Source organism: Balaenoptera physalus (genome assembly GCF_965194825.1).
Source record: "Balaenoptera physalus genome assembly, chromosome: 6".
NCBI lineage: Eukaryota > Metazoa > Chordata > Mammalia > Artiodactyla > Balaenopteridae > Balaenoptera > Balaenoptera physalus.
This window is the reverse complement of record NC_138885.1, coordinates 117,603,668-117,626,083: the sequence shown is the minus strand read 5'-3', so window position 1 is coordinate 117,626,083 and position 22,416 is coordinate 117,603,668. Positions and strand designations below refer to the sequence as shown.

At 49.3% G+C, this 22,416-nt stretch overlaps 1 pseudogene across 1 annotated transcript; it reads right to left on the bottom strand.

Annotated features, from left to right (window-relative positions):
• Positions 1-7,900: 7,900 nt before the first annotated feature.
• LOC309662933 (thioredoxin, mitochondrial pseudogene) lies at positions 7,901-16,334 on the bottom strand (annotated as a pseudogene). Its single transcript has 2 exons — positions 16,329-16,334; positions 7,901-8,462 (listed from the first exon to the last, which is right to left on the bottom strand). The product of its transcript is annotated as a thioredoxin, mitochondrial pseudogene (transcript).
• Positions 16,335-22,416: the final 6,082 nt, after the last annotated feature.

The following is a 22,416-nucleotide window of genomic DNA, read 5'->3' as shown; positions in this document are numbered from 1 at the left end:
AGAGGCGATGGAAGCGCTAATCTTTCCCACCCTCAGCAATGGCTCTCAGCTGCACATTACAATCACCTGGGGAGCCTTAAGATCTACTGATGCTTGGGCCCTACTGAATCAGAATCTCTGGCTGACGGACCCAGACATTGTTTCTTGGTTTCGTTTTATTTGTTTCTTTTTGTTGCCGTTTTGTTTTTAGCTCTCCAGGTGATCCTGATTTTCAGCTAGGGTCGAGAGCCACTGACATAGATGGTTTTGTTATTTCCTCAGCACAGCCCCAAACTTGGGCCTAGCTGGATCTTCTGCAGAAAAGGGTTAATCACATCATGATGTAAAATGGAACACCTCGGAAGAAAGTATAGAGAAGTACGTTCTAGTCTAACTGCATGTGCGTCTGTTTGGGCTGAAGGAAAGTACATGTATATGAAGTAAAAAATATGTAACAGAATTGTGGTACAGTGATGGCACAGTCAACAACAATGGTGGCCGTAACAGTAACTGATGGGTATTGGGCATTTCCAATGTGCATGCACTGTGCTAAGCATTTTACATATATAATCTCTTTTACTCCCAAGAATCCTGTGAGGTTGATATTATCAACCCCATTTTATAGATTAAGAATCTGAGGTTCAGAAAGTAACTTGCTACACAACGGCACACACCTTCCAACTTGGGTTTTCCTCGCTCCAAAGGCTATGCTGCCATTGATTGCAGGCCTCGTTGTAGGCCCAGCAGTAGAGGGTCCTGAAAACCACCAGATGGTAACTCTTGAGATAAGCAACTTCCCTTGTTCCTTATCATCCTTTTCCTGGGGATCAGGTCAAATTTTCAATTCTGGTGTGGCCTCTTGTGTGGGGGACTAAAGTACGGAAAAGCTGAGGGCTCTGGATTCATCTAGAATCCAGTATAAGTCTAGAGCCACTTGTTCTTTGGGCTTTGCCGACCAGGCATGAGGTGGGGCACCCTTTAGACTAGATTTCAGGACCTGTCTGGTATCTTGGCAGAGGGAGCTTCAGTTCGGTAAATATTGATGCTGCACATGCTGTGAGCCAAACACTGGTGCCAGGGGTGCAAAGATAAAGAGGCATGGGCTTACCAGGCAGGACGTGGTGGGAGCACAGAGGAAGCACCTGGCCCAACCTGGTGGCTCAGGGAAGACCCAGGCTGTGCCTGGAAGGCTGAATATGAATTAGGTGATCTATGAGTCAGGGTTTAGTACAGGAAGAAACCACTCTAGGTGTTTCAAACAGAGAAATATTTAATACTGAGAATCAAACAGAGGCTTACAAAATTGATGAGCTGGAGGGGCAGAAGTCAGGGGGGTACCCCTGGGCTATTGAGTTCATGGGCCTACCACAGTAGCTATGTTCCAGAAGTTGGGATGGTGCTGCAGCAAGGGCGCTTCACACCCATGAAACTGGTGACTAGACACTGAAACAGGACATGGAGTCCAACAGCATTAAATGCCTCTTAACATTATTGCTCAAACCTTGCTGGCCAACAGCAACAGCAACAGAATGATGCCTTCTCCTTGCATCTGCCTCCAAATCTTACACAAGTGCACCTGATTGACTGAACTTATTTCAGATCAAGACCCTAGCTGCAAGGGAGTCTGAAAAAAGTAGTTTGGCAGTTTGCCATCTCTTCAAGCAAATTACTAGAAGGATAGAATGGACGCTGGAGAGGCAATCACTAGTATCCACTATAGGTAAGGAAACTGAGAAGGACTTCCTAGACAGAGGAATCAGCACAAGTAACGGGCACAAGGCCATGAAAGAGCACGATTCAAGTGGTGAACAGCTGGGCATGGCTATGCTATCAGAAGCATGTGAATCAAGGTTTTTACCTGAAAGTGCACTCACGTCTAATCAACATATTTTTGATTAATTAGATTCGTATGTACACTGTACACATGACACTCTTTCCTATTGATACAGCGCTTGATGTATTCAACTGACTACTAGTGCAGAGGAGAAAGGAAAGGAGCAAAAAGCATGAAAAAGAATAAATAAAATTGTTAGGTAATAGTCATCCACAAAGAAAACAGAACATTAACCTTCCCCAAGCCTAATGTTGCAAACACTGTTGATTATGTGCCGAGGAGTCATCTCCCCTTTTTCCTTCCTAACAAAACCCCCGTTATTTGTTTTGTTCTGTTTTGTGGGGGAATCCACCCTTTTCTGCATAGCCCTGTGCTTCAGGAGAGGCAGGAGCTTCAGGTCAAGCCCCAAGGAGTAACACGTGATTAGTCTAACTGCTCGTGTTTCTCCCCTTCTTCTTATCAGCGTTTAGGTTACATACATGCATGGGACACAGTTCTAGCCAATAAGGCGTGGTGTGGGGGCCAGTGTGAGGTAAGTCTGTCAGGGGCTTATGGGAAAGCTCTTACTCCAAAGGAGAAGCAGTCCTCTCCCCTGCTGGGTATTGTTTTGTCTGCCTGTGATGCCTACCACTGTGGGCACCATCTTGCAACCACAAAGGAGCTAAGTTGACCCAGTGAAGAAGGATGGCATTGAGGCTGCCTGAACTGTTGGCCTCCAGACTTGTTGTTATGTGATACGATACGCTGCTTATTTTTTAATACATTTGAGTCCCTGTTTTCTTTCACTTGCAACCAAGAACATTGTAACTACTACTTGCAGTCTGTACACTTAGGATGAGATCTGCCCACTTAAACTTGGCTAATGAAGTCTCTGGAGGAGATTTAAGGAGAAAAATTTATGCCCTTTTTTTTCCACCAGAAAAATTGTTGTTTATCCTTCAAGAGCATTCAAGACCCACTCAAATGTCATTTCTGTCAAGCTGAGTGCTTTGTTATTGCCTGTACTCCCACAGCCCTCCCACTACTTCTCTATTACAGCACTTTACTCATGTACTCTTTCAGCAAATATTTATTGAGTGCCTATTTGGGGCTTGGTAGTGTTTTAGGCACAGGGGTTACAGTAGGAAACTAAATGCATGGAGATTCCAATCTAGTAGAAGACAGACAATGAATGAAAAAATTTTAATGTGATGACTCTTATCAAAGGGAAAAAAAAAGAATTCTTGTAAAAGAGGGGGAAATAACTACCTTGAAATTTATTTTATTGTACTGTGATTCTCTGTTCATATGTCAGTTTTTTCCACTAGATTGTGTGTTCTTGTAACCTCACATCACCCACCACTTCCCTGGGGGATTGCATTTTCCAAAGATGGCTGCGAAAACCTCTCCCATCCCACAGGTTTTTCTGCAATGTGATCTTGCCATTCCCCATAGGGGAGGGATGTAGGCGGTCCTAAGTCTCCTCCTCTTGAATCTCAGTGGGCTTGTGACGGTTTTGACCCATGGACTGTGTTGGAAGTGATGCTCTAAAACTTCCATGGATAGGTCATAAAAGGCCGTGTAGTTTCTACCTGGGTCTCTTGGGACACTTGTTTTTTGGAAGTGCTTTTTCTTGGGACACTCCCTCTTGACACCTACATATAGATGCTCCACTTGACAGTCCCAGCTGAGTGAGCCTTCAAGTCATCCCAGGTTAGGTAAAGAAGCTTCCAGATGATTCCAGCCCCCAACCTCAAGTCATTCCTAGTTGTTCAAGTCTTCCCAACTGAGGCCCCAGATGTCATGAATCAGAGACAAGCCATCCCTGCTGTGCCCTCTCCAAATTCCTGATCCACCGTATCCATGTGCATAATAAAATGCCTGTTGGTTCACACCACTACTTTGGAGTGGTTTGTTACACAGCAGCAATGACTGGAACCCCCCAGATCTGCCTTTCTGTGAAATTTTAATCCAGTAGACAACTTTTTTTCTTTTCACCTGACCCAGTTGGTGATCAACTTATGCACTGAAGCTTGAGAACTTTCATCCATCTTACTTTCATCCCATTGAGTGTCGCTGTTGATGATATGCATGTGAAATGTCTAATCTTTTAAAACACAAATCTTCACCATTGATCTTAATATCCTGCTGCAGTGAGTTCCCCAGTTCAATTGTGTGTAGTGGGGAAAAAGTGCCTCCTTTTATCCATTTTAAACATGCTTCCTTTTCATCTCATCTTGTCCTCTTGCTCTTCCCCAAGTAAAGTGATTTCCATTTTGTGGGTACCTAGACACAGAGAACTGAGTTGAGACAATAATCTTTCTTTGGTTACCCAGAAGGCCTCGGGCGTGCTGCGACGGGGAGCAGTGGATTTTAGCTGGTGACTTAAAGGTGGTGGAACACTGTATTCTAATTAGTCACAAGTTTAGTTCCAAGCTTTCAAAAAATAGTCTAGATTCTGCAAGACACAGTAGGTGTCCTCTTGTGGTGCTGGGAAGTAGAGCACAGTAGAGAGGGAAGAGCACTGGCCAGTACATAAGGCAATCCGGATTCAAGTCTCGTCTTGTGAGCCAGCTGTGTGCCCTTGGGCATAACACTTAGCCTCTCTGGACCTCATTCTCCTCAACTATAGAGTGAAGAGATTCAACCAGAGGGTTCTGGAGCACCCTTTTGCCTCTAACTTTGTATGAATTCTATGTATTTGCCAGTCATTTAGAAACATCTACTACATAAATCCACGGGAAGGAAAAGTTTGTATTCCAAACAGTTTGCCATTTTAGCTTCAAAGTGGAGTTGGAGAGAGCCACCACTCCCCCCTAACAAATTTTCTAGTTTTTAGAAAACTAATGTTATCGTTTTCCAAAAACACAATCCAAATTAGGCTTCAATTACCAAAAAATATATCCTGCTGTGACTGTTAAGTGACAGGTCTTGCAACCTGAGTCCTTTTAGTTTGGGGGTGCACCCCAGGGCTCCCATCAGCCTTGCTTTCATGAGCCTATCAATTCTCACGGTGCCATTGCTCGATGTTTGCATGGGGACAACTCCATTCTAAGTGATGAGAGTGAATGGATGGGGTGAACTGCTGCTGCATATGGCCACCTTGGGGAGGAAAAAGAATATTGTCCCAGTGAGCAGTCCAGTAGGAACTATTCAAGGGAATCTCTAGAAATCTGAAATCTCTTCCCAATTCTTTCTCCCCCTACAGAAGAAAAAAGGCAGTTACCATGTGGGACTTGGGGAAAGCATTCAGTCTCACTCAACCTGGACTCATTTCACTAATTTTCTGGTCTGCTTAATATTTCTTCAACAGTTGTGATTCTTAGAACTTCGTGGGCTCTAACCCACTTCTTAAGCTCTGCATCCTGTTTTGTCTTACTGAATTTTCTCTTTCCAATCCCAGGTGGGTGGGGGAAATGCTTCTCATCTCTGATTTTAAAATTCATTCCAGAATCTCCACTATTGAAGTGCTACCATGCATTGAGAGGACAGATTGCTTTCACTGTTGGCTTAACAAACTCTATCAATAGCAACAAGTAGCATGACGAGGTTCTACTCAACAGAAACTTACTTGTAAGGTTAAGAAAACCCCTGCGGTCCTTAGACAAAACTTCAGGTAACAAGTAGGAGAATAACAGCAGTAAAAGTAATAAAAAATATATCTAGTGTTTAGAAGAGCTTTTTGAAAATATTCTAAAGAAGAACCCTCCCACACTTCCCTTAATAAGATATCTCATATGTGATCACACATATCCACTTCCTTATCATCAGTATCATATGCGAGGATGTTTTGACGTTTTTGTGAAGGCTTTCAAGGAAGGCTTGAAAACAACACAGCAGCATCTATAATGCATAATACTGTCAGTTGTATCAATGGGAAAACTGAAGATCATGTAGGATGAATCACTTGGTTATTATTTGCTTGTTTAAGTTATTTGGGTAAAACAAGTCAGAAGTGTCGCTTGTTTCTTAGAGCGGTGCTACCCCTGCGAGGCTGCCTTCATGTGCTCAGTGACTCCTTGATTGTAGCTAAAAGGGGGACCCAGGGTTCCACACACCACATTCTGTTCCCCCTTCTGTCATTCCTGCTCACACTCTAGTGGGGGGATGAGTTTGAAGGCTTGTTGTCTTCAAAACCCTTCTGTCTATGTGGGCTATGCTGCATCATTGCTTGTTGCCCAAAGGCGCTCTGCAAAGATAATTTACTGCCTAAGAAAGTGGTATATACAGAACTGGTCAAGCCATGGGTTGCACTTTTTACAAAATTAATAAACAATTTTTTAAAGCAGTTTTAGGTTTACAGAAAATTGAGCAGATAGGGCTTCCCTGGTGGTGCAGTGGTTAACAATCCTCCTGCCAATGCAGGGGACACGGGTTTGATCCCTGGTCTGGGAAGATCCCACATGCCACAGAGCAACTAAGCCCATGTGCCACAACTACTGAGCTTGCGCTCTAGAGCCCGTGAGCCACAACTACTGAGCCCGCGTGCCACAACTACTGAAGCCTGTGCGCCTAGAGCCTGTGCTCCACAACAAGAGAAGCCACCACAATGAGAAGCCTGTGCACCATAACAAAGAGTGGCCCCGCTCACCACAACTAGAGAAAGCCCGCGTGCAGCAACGAAGACCCAACACAGCCAAAAATAAAGAAATAAAGAAATAAAGTAAAATAAAATTAAAAAAAAGAAAATTGAGCAGATAGTACAGAGAGTTTCCATATATCCTCTCCTTTTCCCACTCACAGTTTCTCCTTAGTGCGGTTCTTAGTTCTCTCTTAGTTCTCTTGCCTTAGTGCAGTTACAATTTAGTACAATTGATGAACCAATATTCATATACCATTACTAACTAAAGTCCATAGTTTGCATTAGGATTCGCTCTTTGTGTTATACAGTTCCGTAGGTTTTGACAAATAATGTCATGTGTCCATCAATACGGTATCCTACAGAATAGTTTCACTGCCTTAAATATCTCCTGTGTTTCACCTAATCATCACTTCCTCACCCCGCCTTGACCCTTGACCCCTGACTATCACATCTCTTTACTTTCTTTCCCAGAATGTCATATCGTTGGAGTCATTCAGTATGCAGCCTTTTCAGATTGGCTTCTTTTATTTAGCAATATGCACTTAAGGTTCCTTCGTGTCTTTTCATGGCTTGATAACTCATTTCTTTTTTTTTTTTTAATATCCTCTTTTTTTTAGAAGAAGAAATTACAAATAACAAAACATTAGCAAAATGAGTAGAAAGTACAGCGACTTCTCATATACTCCCCCTGCCCTCACACATGCACAGCCTTCCCCATCATCAACATCCCACACCAGAGTGGTACATTTGTTACAATAAATGGACCTACATTGACACATCGTTATCACCAACGACCGTGGATTGTATTAGGGTCTGCTGTTGGTACTGTATTCTATGGGTTGTTTTTGTTTTGTAATTAATTAATTAATTTATTTATGGCTGTGTTGGGTCTTTGTTTCTGTGCGAGGGCTTTGTCTAGTTGCGGCAAGCGGGGGCCACTCTTCATCGCGGTGCGCGGGCCTCTCACTATCGCGGCCTCTCTTGTTGCGGAGCACAGGCTCCAGATGCGCAGGCTCAGTAATTGTGGCTCACGGGCCCAGTTGCTCCGCGGCATGTGGGATCTTCCCAGACCAGGGCTCAAACCCGTGTCCCCTGCATTAGCAGGCAGATTCTCAACCACTGCGCCACCAGGGAAGCCCTGGGTTTCTTTTTTGCTTCTTCTGTTTTTTTTTTTTTTTTTTTACAAAACAGCAGCAGGAAAGAAAAATGCAGGAGGCAGATGAGCCAGGCACCGGGGTTCAGATCAGAAGGGAGCAGGGAGACCAAGCTGTTACTGCAGGCTGGCCCCGGGACTCTGTCCCAGCATCCTGGGAGCACGGCAACAAGCCCTAGAAGGAGCAGAGAGTGGGTGAGGAGACGGCTGTCCCAGCTCGGTGGCGGCACCGCTCCTTGGGCGGCCACCCTGGCGGTCAGCCAGGTTGGGAGCACTTGAGGCTCCTGTGTTTGGAGGCCTGGTCTCCAAAGCACGGACCCACAGGGGCCAGGCAGAGGAAGGAGGTAGGAAGGGCCGGCACAGAAGGGCTATGAGTTCTACCTGGGTCCCCCGGGACCACGGGGCCCAGGTGGGCAGGGGCAGTCAGGACGCTTCCCTGCTTGTCAGACAATCAGCTTCTTCAGGAAGGCCTCCAGCTGGTCCTCATCCTTGATGCCCACAAACTTGTCCACCACATCCCCATTCTTGATGGCCAGCACGGTGGGCACAGCTGATACCTCATACTCTATGGCGAGGTCTGTGTGGTCATCAATATCCGCCTTGGCCATCACCACCTTTCCATGCTGCTTGGCCACCACCTTCTCTAACCTTGGCCCCAGGATCTTGCAGGGACCACATCACTGTGCATGGAAATCCACAACCACTGGTGTCTCACTGTTGACAACTCAGTCTTGAAAGTCTGGTCCATCCTGGATGTTAAAGGTCATTGTACAGACTCTGGTGGTGTATATTGACTGGGCTTGGCTGGGTGTTACTGTCAGGTTATTAGGACTGCGCTGTGGGGTCTGCAGGGCCCTGGAGGCAAGGGGCGCCCACTGACTCTGAGAGGGCTTCCTGCAGATTATGGAGGCCAGGAACCTCCCCAGGAGAAGTCGCTAAGCCATCTCCCTGCAGCGAGAGCAGAGGGGTGCACAACGCGGCCCTCCCCACCGGTCAAGGGCACTTCTGTTCCCTATTCATTTCTTTACTCACTGCCTGCCATCCAGCTTGCACACATCCCCAGTCACCCAGTTGCCGCAGCCAATGGTATTTGTAGCTTTCCTGCCCCACGGACAACACTGGACAATTGCGAATGGAGCATCTACTGGCCAGGTACTGTGCTAGGTGCTCTGCTCCAGAAATGAGAAGCAGATGTGATCCCTACCCTCATGGGACTCACGTGATCAGTCATTCCTAATTAATACTCAGGTCCCTTGATTGCCACTGCTCCCTTTGGCAGGTTTACTTAAATGCCACTTAAATCTCCCTATTTTTGAAGACCTCTCCTTTCCTTCCCTTCCTTCTCTTCCTTCCTTCTTCCTTTCCTTCTTCCCCTCCTTCCTTCCTTCTTTCCTTCCTTCCTTTCTTCCTTTCCTTATTATACATGTCTTCTCAAGGCAATCACTTCTATACCTACAGCTTCAATTACTTTGTGTATACTCTAATGACAACACAATTTTAAATGTTGTTTTCATTTACCAGTTTTTTTGTTTGTTTGTTTTTCTTTTTTGGTTTATTCCTAGGTATTTTATTCTTTTTGTTGCAATGGTAAATGGGAGTGTTTCCATAATTTCTCTTTCAGATTTTTCATCATTAGTGTATAGGAATGCAAGAGATTTCTGTGCATTCATTTTGTATCCTGCAGCGTTACCATATTCATTAATTAGCTCTAGCAGTTTTCTGGTGGCAGTTTTAGGATTCTCTATGTATAGCATCATGTCTTCCGCAAACAGTGACAGTTTTTTTTTTTTTTTTTAATTGTTTTAGCTGCTCAAATGAGTTGCATCATTTTTTTTGTTTTTTTTAAAACTTCATTTATTTACTTATTTTTGGCTGTGTTGGGTCTTCGTTTCTGCGCAAGGGCTCTCTCTAGTTGTGGCAAGCGGGGGCCACTCTTCATTGCGGTGCGCAGGCCTCTCACCATCGTGGCCTCTTTTGTTGTGGAGCACAGGCTCCAGACGCGCAGGCTCAGCAATTGTGGCTCACGGGCCTAGTCGCTCCGCGGCATGTGGGATCTTCCCATACCAGGGCTCGAACCCGCGTGCCCTGCATTGGCAGGCAGATTCTCAACCACTACGCCACCAGGGAAGCCCAACAGTGACAGTTTTACTTCTTCTTTTCCAATTTGTATTCCTTTTATTTCTTTTTCTTCTCTGATTGCCGTGGCTAGGACTTCCAGAACTATGTTGAATAATAGTGGTGAGAGTGGACATCCTTGTCTCATTCCTGATCTTAGAGGAAATGCTTTCAGTTTTTCACCATTGAGAATGATGTTTGCTGTGGGTTTGTCATATATGGCCTTTATTATGTTGAGGTAGGTTCCCTCTATGCCCACTTTCTGGAGAGTTTTTATCATAAATGGGTGTTGAATTTTGTCAAAATAAACACTCTTCATCGCGGTGCGTGGGCCTCTCACTATCGCGGCCTCTCTTGTTGTGGAGCACAGGCTGCAGACGCACAGGCTCAGCAATTGTGGCTCACGGGCCTAGTCGCTCCGCGGCATGTGGGATCTTCCCAGACCAGGGCTCGAACCCGTGTCCCCTGCATTGGCAGGCAGATTCTCAACCACTGCGCCACCAGGGAAGCACGTATTACTTATCTGGATGAGTAAGTTTTTGGCATCCCCTTAAAGTCATCTCACTCTAGGGTCCCAGCCCATGAGCCATGGGAGGGGGTCCATGGTGGTGGCATGGATGAGTCTAGGTAGGCAGAAGGGCCATAGAGAGTCATGGGATGCAGCTTGCACTTCCTCCCTTGGCAGGAAGGTCCCAGGGAGAGATTGCAGGGGGTCCATGAATATGGATGGGGAAAACCTCTGCAGTTAACCCAAATTGAGCATTTCTGACAACTATGACTATAGAGGAGATGACAGTAGCATTAACTGTATCTTTGATTTGTTACCAATTTGTCACCAAGAGAAGTCTGATGTATTTTCAGAGCAGGTTAGAGTTGAAGCAGATTTTATTTGTACCCACCACTACTTTGAAATGACAGAAGTTATTAGTACCACCTCTAGAGCTTATGATTGGAAGTACTGAGAAAGAAGCACATGTATTATGACATTGGAATTTCTTTTTTTAATTTAACTATATTTTTACAGAATCGAGTTTCCTTGTAATCTTATGTATATTATTTTATGTATTTATGCAGTGGTAATCAATATAGTCAGTAACTTGCCAAAGAAGGTCTGGGGCGTAGAAGTGCTTACAAACCCCCTCCTCTCAATCCTTTAACCTCTTGGGCCAAGTCTTTTACTCTGAGCATTGGAGATAAAAATCCCTGCCCTCCAGTATTACTGGGAGGATCAAATTCGACACTGTGCACGAACATCCCCATGCCCAATGTGAGGTGTTTTCAGTATTCAAAGGATGTGAAGTGAATGTGACATTCCAAATAGAAAAGAAACAGCAATAACTCACATGCATTTGCTGCTCGTGCTGCCATAACAAAGCACCGAAGATTGGGTGGTTTAAATAACAGAAATTTATTAGGACTTCCCTGGCGGTCCAGCGGTTAAGACTCTGCACTCCCAATGCAGGTGGCACGGGGTCGATCCCTGATCGGGGAGCTAAGATCCTGCACTCGGCGTAGCCAAAAAGAATGAGAAACAAACAGAACTTATTTTCTCACAGTCTTGGAGGCTGGAAGTTCAAGTCAAGGTGTCGGCAGGGTGGGTTTCTCCCGAGTCCTCCCTCCTTGCTGTGTCTTCACACGGTCTTCCCTCTGTGCATGTCTGTGTCCCAGTCTCCTCTTCTTATAAGGACACCAGTCAGATTGGATAAGGAAGGGTCACCCTAATGACTGCATTTGATTTATTTACTCCTTTAAAGGCCGTCTTTCCAAAAATAGTCGCATGCTAAGGTGCTGGGGGTTAGGACTTCAACATATGAATTTGAGGCGGGAGACACAATTCATCCTATCTTGAAAAAAAGACTGGATGCCTACCCAGGTCAAGGGGAGCAGAAGGGGCGACCACCCACCTCATCTCACATCCACGGCAGGCAGGTGATGGAAATCTCTGTCCTCACTCCTGTTTACTTCTCCAAGTGCGTTCACCACGTGCTACCACCTGATACAACCATCTCCCTTTGTAGTTTCGGTTCCAGTCTCCCTGAGGAAAAGTAGGAGCAAGCCCCAAAGCAAACCTCGGCCAGAGGGTTGTAAGTGAAGTTGGCGAGCACACCCCTCTTCTTTGTTTCATACGAGAAGCTTGTGGCAGATGCTTCCTCACAGCTGAGACATGCTCTGCAAACATCACCGAGAGGCCACTGCGGCATGGAGCACACGACTCCTGGACTCGCAGGCCTTTCTGAGTAGGCCAGTCATGCAAACAAATATTGGCCTATGTGTTAGGAGCCGTTAGATGGGCCTCGATGAAATTACATATTGGATTCCATGAAAACTGGGCAGTAATTCTCACGAGAAGTTTAACACCTCTTCCTACTGTCTTTTTTTTTTTTTTTAAATAATAGACTTTTTTTTAAAGAGCAGTTTTAGATGTACAGAACGGTTTAGCATATAGTACAGAGAGTTCCCAATTTTCCTCCTCCCACACACCATTTCCAGTGTTAACATCTTTTGTGTAACAGTAGTACATTTGTTACAATGAATGAATCAATATTGATAAAATCCACAGCTGACATTGGAGTTCACTTCCGTTTCTGTACAGGTCTACCTGTTTGGACAAATGCAAAATGTCATGTATCTGCCACTACAGTATCATGCAGAATCCATTGACTGCCCTGAAAATCCCTTGTGTTCCCCATATGCGTCCCTTCTTTCCCATCCCCAGAACCCCTGGCAACCACTGATCTTTTCAGTTTTGCCTTTTCTAGAATGCCGTAGAGTTGGACTCATACAGTATGTAGACTTTTCAGATTGGCCTCTTTCGCTTAGTGATAGGCATTTAAAGTTCCTCCTTGTCTTCCCATGCCTTGATAGCTCATTTCTTTTTATTGCAGAATGATATTCTATTGTGTGGATGTGCCACAGTTTGTTTATCCATTCACCTACTGAGGACCATCTTGGTTGCTTTCGGTGTTTGGTGAGTAAAACTGTTGAACATTCCTGTGCGGGTTTTTGTGCAGACATAAGTTTTCAACTTAGTTGGGTAAACACCTAGGAGCATGGTTGCTGGATCGTATGTTTTGCTTTGTAAGAGACTGCCAAACTGTCTTCCAAAGTGGTCTTACGTTTCGCATTCCCACCAGCAACGCGGAAGAGTTCCTGTTGCTCAGCACCCTGTTAGCATTTGATTTTTTGCCGAGCTGCGTGGCTTGTGGGATCTTAGTCCCAAGACCAGGGACAGAACACAGCCCTGGCAATGAAAGCGTCAAGTCCTAACCCCTGAATTGCCAGGGAATTCCCCATATTTTGTCTTAATGTGCGTTTTCATTGTGATATGTGATATTCTGCATCTTTTCGTATGCTTGTTTGCCATCTGTATATCTCTTTGGTGAGTTTTTTTCCCCAGATCTTTTGCCCAGTTTTATTCTGTATTGTTTTCTTATTGTTGAGTTTTGAGAGTTCTTTGCATATTTTGGATATAATCCTTTATCAGATATGGATTTTGCAAATATATCTCCCAGTCTGTGGTTTGTCTTTTCATTAACAGTGTCTTTTGCAGAGCAGAAGTTTTTAATTTCAGTAAGTCCAATTCAGCAGTTTTTATTTTTTTCACGGATCATGTTTTTGGTGTTGTATCTAAAAACTCACTGCTAAACCCAAGGTCGTCTAGATTTTCTCCTACATTATCTTCTAGGAGTTTTATGTTTTTGCTTTTGACTTTTAGGCCCATGATCAATTTTAAGTTAGTTTCCGTGAAAAGCCTTGAGGTCTGGGCTAGATTAATTTTTTTGTTTGTTTTGTCTATGGATGTCTGTTGTTCCAGCACCATTTGTTAAAAAGGATATTCTTTCTCCATTGAAATACCTTTGCTCTTTTGTCAAAAATTAGCTGACTATATTTGTGCGGGTTCCTGCTGCCTTTTTATTAAACATTTGGCTACTGTTTAGGGGGAATACTGATAGCATTTGTTGCGAGCGGATTCTTGTATTCCAGCCCCCTGCAGTCAGCAACCAAAAATACTTGTTTGGAATATAGATATTGTGCAGTGGATACCTGTGTAGATCGTTGCTGCTCACGGCCTCCAAATTAACCTTTATACTTTTGTCAGAACGCACTAGCTCCTTTCCTGCTCTACTTTAATGTGCTTTTTCTCCTCTTTTCTTACACCATTCGAAAAATCTGCAAAACAGATGAAATAAAATAGTCTAATTTAACACGTTCCTACCACCCGTCTAGCATTCAGAAGGTGGAATTTCTCGGTGTTATTAGGATAAATGTAGGGGGTCGCGTTTCCTGTCTGAGGTCTTACAGAGTCCCTGGGGGCTCCTAGGAGTCTGTGGTAAAAGTGCTCGACTCCTTACTTGCAAGAAGATCATTGGGATTATTGGGACACGATCAAACAGGCAAGATGGATTCCAAGCTCCCTCGCATTGTTAGCTACGGAAGACCAGCTGTAAAAAAAGTGGTCACACCGGGTCCTAGTTTGGAAGCGAGGATTTCCACCACTTTCTCATACTTTAAATGATTGGCGTCTGCCAAGTAATCAAAACATACCAAGGAACCTTTTCATCGTGTTCAGTTCGGAATTTCCAAGCAGCTAAGGACAAGCACGGCTGGCAAGCCAGAGGGCCAGTTTGGCTGCGCGGCTACTCGAGAGTGTGCGGTAGCCGGGGGCCGTGTCCCTGTAAAGGCGAAAGCTGTAATGCTGTCAACTTGTTATTTACTTTCCAAATCTGAATGACTGAGCAAGGCGAAAGGAGAATCAATCAACCACAATGTGACCCTACAGGCGGAAAAAACGCAGCGCTCCCATCAGCAGGCGGTGGGGGAAGGGAAGCACGTGTAACCCGGGCAGGGTTGCATCAGGAGCTCGCTCGGGTTTTCTGTTGCCCCCCCTGGTTTTTCGATTGCCTGTTAATACCTCAGCATCAGTCCTCACAAGCCCAGGGAGCCCGGGAGCAACGACGGGCAAGCTCAAGGGAAGGTCCCACCACGTCCTTTTGGGGGGCCTTGAATGGCAACTGATACAAAATAAGGCAAAATCTATTCTGCTGATTCACAATTATGGAGACTGTGTAAGTGTATCTTTTATTGATGTGCTCTAATAATAATGTGCAGCAACCGTCGTTTTACATCACTGACGTTTCACAGCAATATTTGGCAGCATAATTTTTAGTCTGCCTTTTTGATGGAGGACCAGCCCCTTAAACACTCACTTCGGGCCCCCTCTCCGCACAACCAGTACAGCAAATGGCCCGGTGTCCCAGCAAGGAGCAAGTGAGGTGCCAGTGTAAAACGCTGAGTGTGTACTGGGCTCTTGGGGCGAAGCTCCTTATACGCCAAAGGGAGGGGCAAACTTATTCTAAAATATTCGGCAAAGCAGACACCCAAGGTGCCGGCGGGTGGGTGCAGATGTTTGTTTAAGTGAACTCAGGCCTCGAGTGGGGGGCAGTTGTCGCCAAGCAGGAGGGGAGGCAGGAGCGCTGGGGCCTCGGGTTCACCAGAGCTGGGCCGAGCGAGCTGCGGCAACCTTAGCACTTGGCTGGGGCCCGAGGCCCGACGCCTCCGGGCGGGGGCGGGGGTGAGAAGGCCCAAGCGCCCGGCTTCTTCCCCCTGCCCCCGCCGGGAGCCTCCACCCCGCTGGGCCCGAGTTTCTTTCTCCCCACGCACTGCCGGCTCTTCGCTGGAGGCATTTTGCAAAGGTCGAGGCTCCCCCCTGGGCCCCCACTTTTCCGGGGAGGGGAGGAGACCATTGGGGTGCCCTGCCGGCCGCCGATTTTGAGGAAGCGGCGTCCTCAGGCAGGTTGCAGGGGTTCTGCTAGGGCAGCTGGGCGGCTGCTTCTTGGAGGTGGGGGAGGGTAACAGAGCGGTGGCCCGGTTCCCCCCTCCCCTGGAAACCGCGGTGCTGGTGACCGGGCTCCTGTCCCCTCCTGGCTGGGTCCGGGCCTGGGACGGGGTGGGCACAGGCCTGCGTCTCCTTCCGCCCGCATGGAGGCCACGAGGAAGGGACGGGGTTCGGATACACTAGGGAGACCCGGGTTCCCTTCAGCCACCCCGGGCGCGGCGGGGAGAGCAGAGTCAGGGGTGAGGGACGGGGGAGGGTTGCAGGTTCCCCCGCCGTGGGGACGGGGCGGCTCAGGACGCGAGTCTTCCCTGGAGCCCTGGGGGAGGGGCTGTGTTGGGGGCGGACTCTCCCCCTCTTGGCTGTGGGGGAGGGCAGGCCTGGTGGCCTCACCCTCCGTGGGGGAGGGACCGGCTTGGGACGCGCCCCTCCCCCCCGGGCGTGTGGGTGGGGGGTGTGTCGGGGGGGAGGACTCGGGCTCCCGTTCCCCGGCGGTGGGGGAGGGTGCGGGCTGGGGGCCGTGGGGGGAGGGGCCGGCCCGGCGGCGGAGGCGGCCTCCCTGGCAGTCCTCCCGGCCGGGGTCGGCGCGCTGGCGGCCGCTCCCCCCGGAGGTCACTGCCCGTGCCGGTCCCTCCTGCCGTCCCGCCCTCTGCCGCCGCCACCGCTCCCGCCCCAACCCCCCCCACCCCCCCGCACTCTCTGCGCTCGGGAGCGAGGTGCCGCCAGCGCCGCCGCCGCCGCCCCGCCGCCGCCGCCGCCGCCGCCGCCGCCGCCGCCGCCGCCGCCGCCGCCGCCGCCGCGCCCTCGGCCGCCATTCGGCCGCCATTCGGCCGCCATTCGGCCGCCATTCGGCCGCCATTCGGCCGCCATTCGGCAACCGAAACTTTCCAGCGCTCGCGCCTCACGGGAACTCGGCTGAGGCGGGGCGGGGGCGGGGCGGGGGCGGGGCGGGGGCGGCGCGCGGCTGCTCCGGGTGCCGGGCCCTCCTCGGCCGCGGCACGGCCCGGGCTCGGCGACGGCCGGCCGGAGGGAGGTTCGGGGCGGCGGCGCCGCCGCAAGTTGCGCTGCTCGCGGCGAGGTGAGTGCGCGGGGCTCGGCCGGCCGGCTGGCCGGGCGCGGGGTGGGGCGGGGGGGGACGCCAACTTGTCCCGCATGGGGGCCGGCGGTTCCCTCCCTCCGGGGTCAGGCCGGCGGCCTGGGGCGCCCGCACGCTCCGTCCGCCTCCGGGGCTTTGGAGGGGCAGGTCCCCAAGTGTCTCTCGGGCTTGGGCTGGGGTGCGGCGCGCTCCCTGCAGGCTGCACAATACCCCGTTTTGGCTGCTCCCCAAAGTGCCGGCGCGTTGGGGGCGGGCGGAGGCTGGGGGGCTCCTTTGTTTCGGGGCGGGGGAGGCGGCCGGCAAGTTTGGGGAAGCGCTCGATTTGTCCCCCGGTGCCCCTTTGTCTGCCCAACCCGGGGTTGGCTGGACGGACGTGCGCCGCCGCGGGATCCCCCGTGGGGGGAGGGGAGCCCCATTCATCCCCGGGCGCGGGCCGGCCAGCCCCGGGCCGGCTGGAAGCGCGGCGGCGCGGGCCCTGGGCGGCTCAGTTCTTGAGCCGCAGAAACCGTCAAGGAAGTCGGGAGCTCCCCAGCCCGGGCGAGGAGTGCGGGCTGGGGGCGACTTCGGCGGACGGGGGGCGTCCCTGGTCGGGCCGGGTCTGCGGAGCGCGGCCTGGGGAGGCTGCAGACCTGTTGCTCCCGGGCTGGGGGGAGGGGTGCCCCCAGATTCGCGTCCTGGGCGCTGCTCCCCAGGGGGACCTTGCCCACGGGGGCCGGTGTTCGGAACGGGGTGGGGCGCGCCTTCGGGGGTCGCCGGAGGTCGCCGGGTCCTTGACAGTTGGGGGCTGCCAGAGGCCCGCGGGCGCTGGGTTAGGGCCTGCCCTTCACGTGCGCTGTCCGTGCGCGGTGAGGCCCGCGCCGGGGCTCGTTCTTAGCACGGCCTCGCATTCTCCGAGCCCCTCGCTTTGGAAATTCCACAAAGTTAGAGTCGGAGGTGGGGTGTTTTTTTTTTTTTCCTTCTTTCTTTTCTGTCGCTGATGTTGTAGAGCAGAACCCCAAAAGAAACAGAAACCCATGCCCTATTCCTTGTGCCACGGTTTCTGCTTTGCTTTGTCACATGTGGTTTGACCTGACTGCTGGATGTTTTTCTCTCCAGGCGCGCCGCCTGGGTCCCTGGGTTAACCTGAAAGGGGAGGGGCGGGACTCCAGCCTGGGAGGGGGAGGGGAGCGCCACTCTTCCGTCCTGAACGGTGGCCTCGGTGTAGGAAATTGCCCAGGACGATTTTATGAAAAGTTTACAACTAGTCATTCCTAGGAAAGACGCGATGGGTGGGAGGGGGGCGCGAATGTTGAGTATGGAACAGTTGAGACGTGAAGATGACTCTTTTATGTTTAGGGATGTTAATATCTCAAACGTACGGCAGATTTTCGTGGAAAACCCCCCAGCTGGATGATGAATCCAGGGATGAAAGTTAAAGTGCATCACTTGACCCACTTATTAAGATAGCCCCTTAAGGATATTCTAGACCTGAAGGGAACACACACCTGTGGGACGAAAATGGAGACTTCAGGTGTTGATTTGGTGTTGTGCACAGCAGGGTGTGTGTCATTGGATCTTCTGAGGTTGGCTCTTCTTGTGCTTCTGTCCAGGGCTTAAGTCACTCTGGGAATTGTCAACACCCCTCATTTAAATTTCACACCTTGACCCTTAAATCTCCCAAAGCTCACCCCTCCTGAAAGTTTGGGTGTTTAAATGAAGTGTGTGGTATCCTAGTTGGTCTCGAATCTCACCTTTAACCGTGGGAGTCTCAGTTTTCTCATCTGTGTGATGGCATCATGAGTCTACCTGGGTGAGCTGTTAGGAGGGTTTCAGCGCTAGCCAGCAGAAAGGGGAATAGAGCCCGAGTCCAGCTCCATGAGGACACCTAACGCTTTGCTAGAAAAGCAGCCTTTGTCCCCGTTTGGCCTGAACTAGTGAAAGGGCCCACCCTGTTGTTCTGCTCTACCGTTGACCTTCAAGTCCTGTAACTTTTCTGAGTGTCGTTTTCTGTATGTAAAAATAAAAACGGGAACTGAAATCGTGGTGCTCATTGGGTAGTGCAAGGACAGGAAGAGGGAATGTACGTGTAATTTTTTTGAAAACTACAACGCTGCCTGTAAGTTTTAGTTGTTATGGTATTGTGCAGGTAGAGTAGTTTTCCTAATGTTACTCTAATGCCATGCAGTGAGGATTTTACGGGCACTTAATGCCCTGTGTGCAACAATTATTTTCATTCTACTTCAGAGGACACTGACTTGTTAATATATGGTGGAGGGAGGATTGTTTGATTCCGAAAGCCCAGCTCTTAAGCTTGGTGTTATTTTGCCTTCCTGTGTATACATAGTGTGAATCTTCCCACTTGGAGACAAGCTCGTTAAATTACACACACACACACACACACACACACACACACACACACACACACCCCATTTCTCTTTCTCTCTCTCTTTCTCTCCCTCTCCCACACAGAAGAACCTACATTGAAATCTGTTTGTACACCTAGATGAATCTCAGCAGAAATCATGAAATGTCCACCACAGTGGAAAGATTGTTTTCATCTGTAGCTTAATTATCTGGTGTGGCAGCCACTAGCCAACATGGGCATATTTAGATTCAAATTAACTAAGATTCAGTAACAATTCTGTTGTTACTAAAATAAACAATTCTGTTCTTTCAGTGCTCTACCCATAATTCACATACCCAATAGATGTGTGTAACTAGTGGCCGCCATATTGGGACAGCGCAGAACTTGCAGAATGTTCTATTGGAAGGCGATTCTCTATAGTTACTGCAAGTAAGGATTGATAAAGAAGGCAGTAAAGAGAGTTAGTTTACTTTTTGTGGGAGGAGGGGAGAGGCTGTAAGAGTTTGAAATAATTTACTGGTAGACTTTTAAAAAAAAAAAAGGTAGGCCCATTTCAGCTAGCAGGTGACCTAGGAAAGTGATTTCAGTGAGGTTGACAGCTGTGGTTTTTTAGATTGAGGTGGTTTGGATCACTTTTGAATTAGAAAACCAGAACTCCAAGCTGGAGTCTCTCACTGAGTATTTAACCTTGGACACGGCATTTAGTGTCTTTGTGCCTCAGTTTCCCCATGTGAAAAATGGCATAGCCAGTCCCCATGTTGCCTGCCTTTGAGTGTGTCGTGGCGAACATCTCTTGGGATGGTGGGGAGCCCAAGGTGTGACCGTCAGTGAAGCCCCTCGTAGGTGATTTAGAGGCCTTAGGTGATGTAGAGGCCTTATCTGATATGTTTAAAGCGGTGTTCGCCATGGGCTACCTACCCCTCCCCCCAAGTTTATGTCTTAAGTTTTAAGGTTTAATTTCTTGAGGGTCAAATCTTCTCTTATTAAAAGACTGATCAGGAATCCTTCCAACAAAGTGAGGCTTAACAATAGTCAAAGTATTTTTTAAAAGCGGCTGAGTGCTGGCCGTTTCCTGTATACTGGTCCCTGAGTCAGGATGTTATTTTTATTACTTAGTTGGTGTGTTCTTTGCATAGTCTTTTATATTTTTTTATAGCAACGTATTAGAAATTTTATTTGTGGTTGGGGGGAAAAACCCAGTTTTGCATCTGTGAGAGAGGTGACTTCCCAGATCCCCCTCTGCCATTTGTCCTCACTCTTGCTTTCTCTCAGGACTGCTGTGACCTGTCAGGCTTTTGAGACACCTGGGATATCCATGATTCTCTTCCAGAGGCGGGCAATGGGTTCCTGCAGAGGGAAGCCAGGCCCACAAGAGCCATCTCATGTAGGTCCTGAGTGTCAGGAATTCAGACCCTTCATCAGTTACCTATTGGGAGGGAGGACCCCACACCCCAACCCTGAGGCTGCCCCCTCCTTGAGCTTTCCGCCAGGTGTCTGGGTCTTGGGCTCTGCACACGTGGTTATTGCCAGGCCTGACCCGGGCCAGAGGACAAGCACGATCACTCTGCCCTGTGAGGCGAGACTGTCCCAGGTGTGGTGTCCCCGGATACCTTGCATTTGCCTCCTTTTTCTCCCTTAAAAAAGAAGAGTACGTGACTTCCAATAAGTTGTTAATCTTTCACCACCCAAGACGTTTAAAAAATAGTTTCAATCAGGAAGCAAGACTAAAGTCATTTTGTAAACTTTTTTGTTTTTTAAGTTGGAAAGATAAACTTTTTTTTTTTTTTTCCATACCTATTTTTAGCGTGAAGGAAGTAACTGGCCTCGTGAGTGGAGACTGGATGTGAGTTTCTCCCTCGGGTCTTGCCCTCCTTGGCCCTCCCTCCTGTCCATCCTTCCCATGGGGCTCGACCAACTGGATGGCCCCGGCCACGTGAGTAGAGCGAGACCCAGCAACCAAAATAAACGCTGGATGTGGGAAGGGACAAACAGTCAACATGTTTGTAGAGGGAAAGAGAGCCTGCTCTGAGAAAATGAGTTTAAAACCTCAGGGGAAAAACGCAGTCATTAAGGAATGTGCTCCCCGGGAATTTGACCATGGAGGTGGCCGCCTCCTGCAAAGCACTTCTGTGCATTATCGCCGTCGTCAAATATTTATTGAGAATCCACTGCCTGATTGAAGATTGCAGATGTGAACTGGAAGCCATTGAAAAGTTAAATTGGAGCAAATTTAAACTTGGAAACAGAGGAGAGAGTATTTTCTTCTGATGGAGGAAGTTGGGTACCGTTTCCATGGCTTTGGTTTGTTCTTGGTAGTTGGGAAGGAAGAGGTGGAGATGGAGCGTGTGACTCGCAGGTTCGAGAGAAAGGGACGTCGTAGGGACGAAGGTAGCGGAGATGGTGGCTTACTGGAACCGTGTTTTCAGCGTTGAGCTCTAGAAGCTTGTGGTCAGCCCATGGTTCTCAGGGCAGTTTTGTCCCCTACCGTCAAGCAGCTTTTGGCAATATCTGGAGACGTGTGGTTGTCACAAGTTGGGGGAGGGGGACGGTGATGCTCCTGGCGTCCGGGGGGGCGGGGGGGGGGTCCGTGGATGCTGCGTAACATCCCACAGTGCACGGGACAGACCCACCCCAGAGAGCGACCCGGCGCTTAATGGCCGTGATGCCAGGGTGGAGACACCAGCCCTGAGTTCTGCTGTCAGCCGTGCAGTCCTGTCTTGAGCAAGGTCCACGGGCAGCTGGATGTCAAGATAGGTATCCGGCGCTGTGGTTCTCACGGCTCCGGCTCCCGTAGGCCGTTTTGGGATACATTAGGAAGTAAATGAGAAGGGAAAGGAGGAGGTGGGAAGTGGATGGCGGGAGCGGCGCAAGGCCAGGAGGTGTTGGGGGCGGGGGGGCGGCTGCGAGTCGCCTGAGCTCTGTCTCAACTCGAGTATTTTAGAGCCCTGATGCCAGCGCGCCTGCAGGGCTCCTTCCTGCTGGTTTTGCGGATGTCATTGCAGATTTAGCGGGTCTCACCTTTGGTCGGCTTCTTGGGACTTGGGTATTTATCAGGGGAACACCTGGTACCTGTCTGCTGTTTTCGGACCCTCTCTGTGCCCAGCGAGATGTCGGTTAACCTGGACTTGGGGTAACCTCCACCGCCGTGCTTGGGAGGGCGGGCGGACACATCAGTGTGGGAGGCGTTTGCGGCCTGCAGGACTCTGGATGCTGTTTCAAGCCCTGTCCTCTCCTGTGAGTAGTTGATTCGTGAACGGCTGGGGGCAGCTGGGTGCGGACCTGCAGTGGGGCCCTCTCCCACGAATGGGCACTGCTGGCGCCTGGAGTCTGGTCCTCCTGAGCCAGCCCGTGGCCCCGTGGCCTGTGACCCCCCCCCCGCCCAAGAGGAGCGCCAAGCCCAGCCTGGTTGGGGGCCCTGTGGGCTCCTGGTGGTCATGGGGTCGGGGACACTTGGTTTGCAGCCAGCTCACCATGCACTGACCGCCTCTGGGCACATGTTAC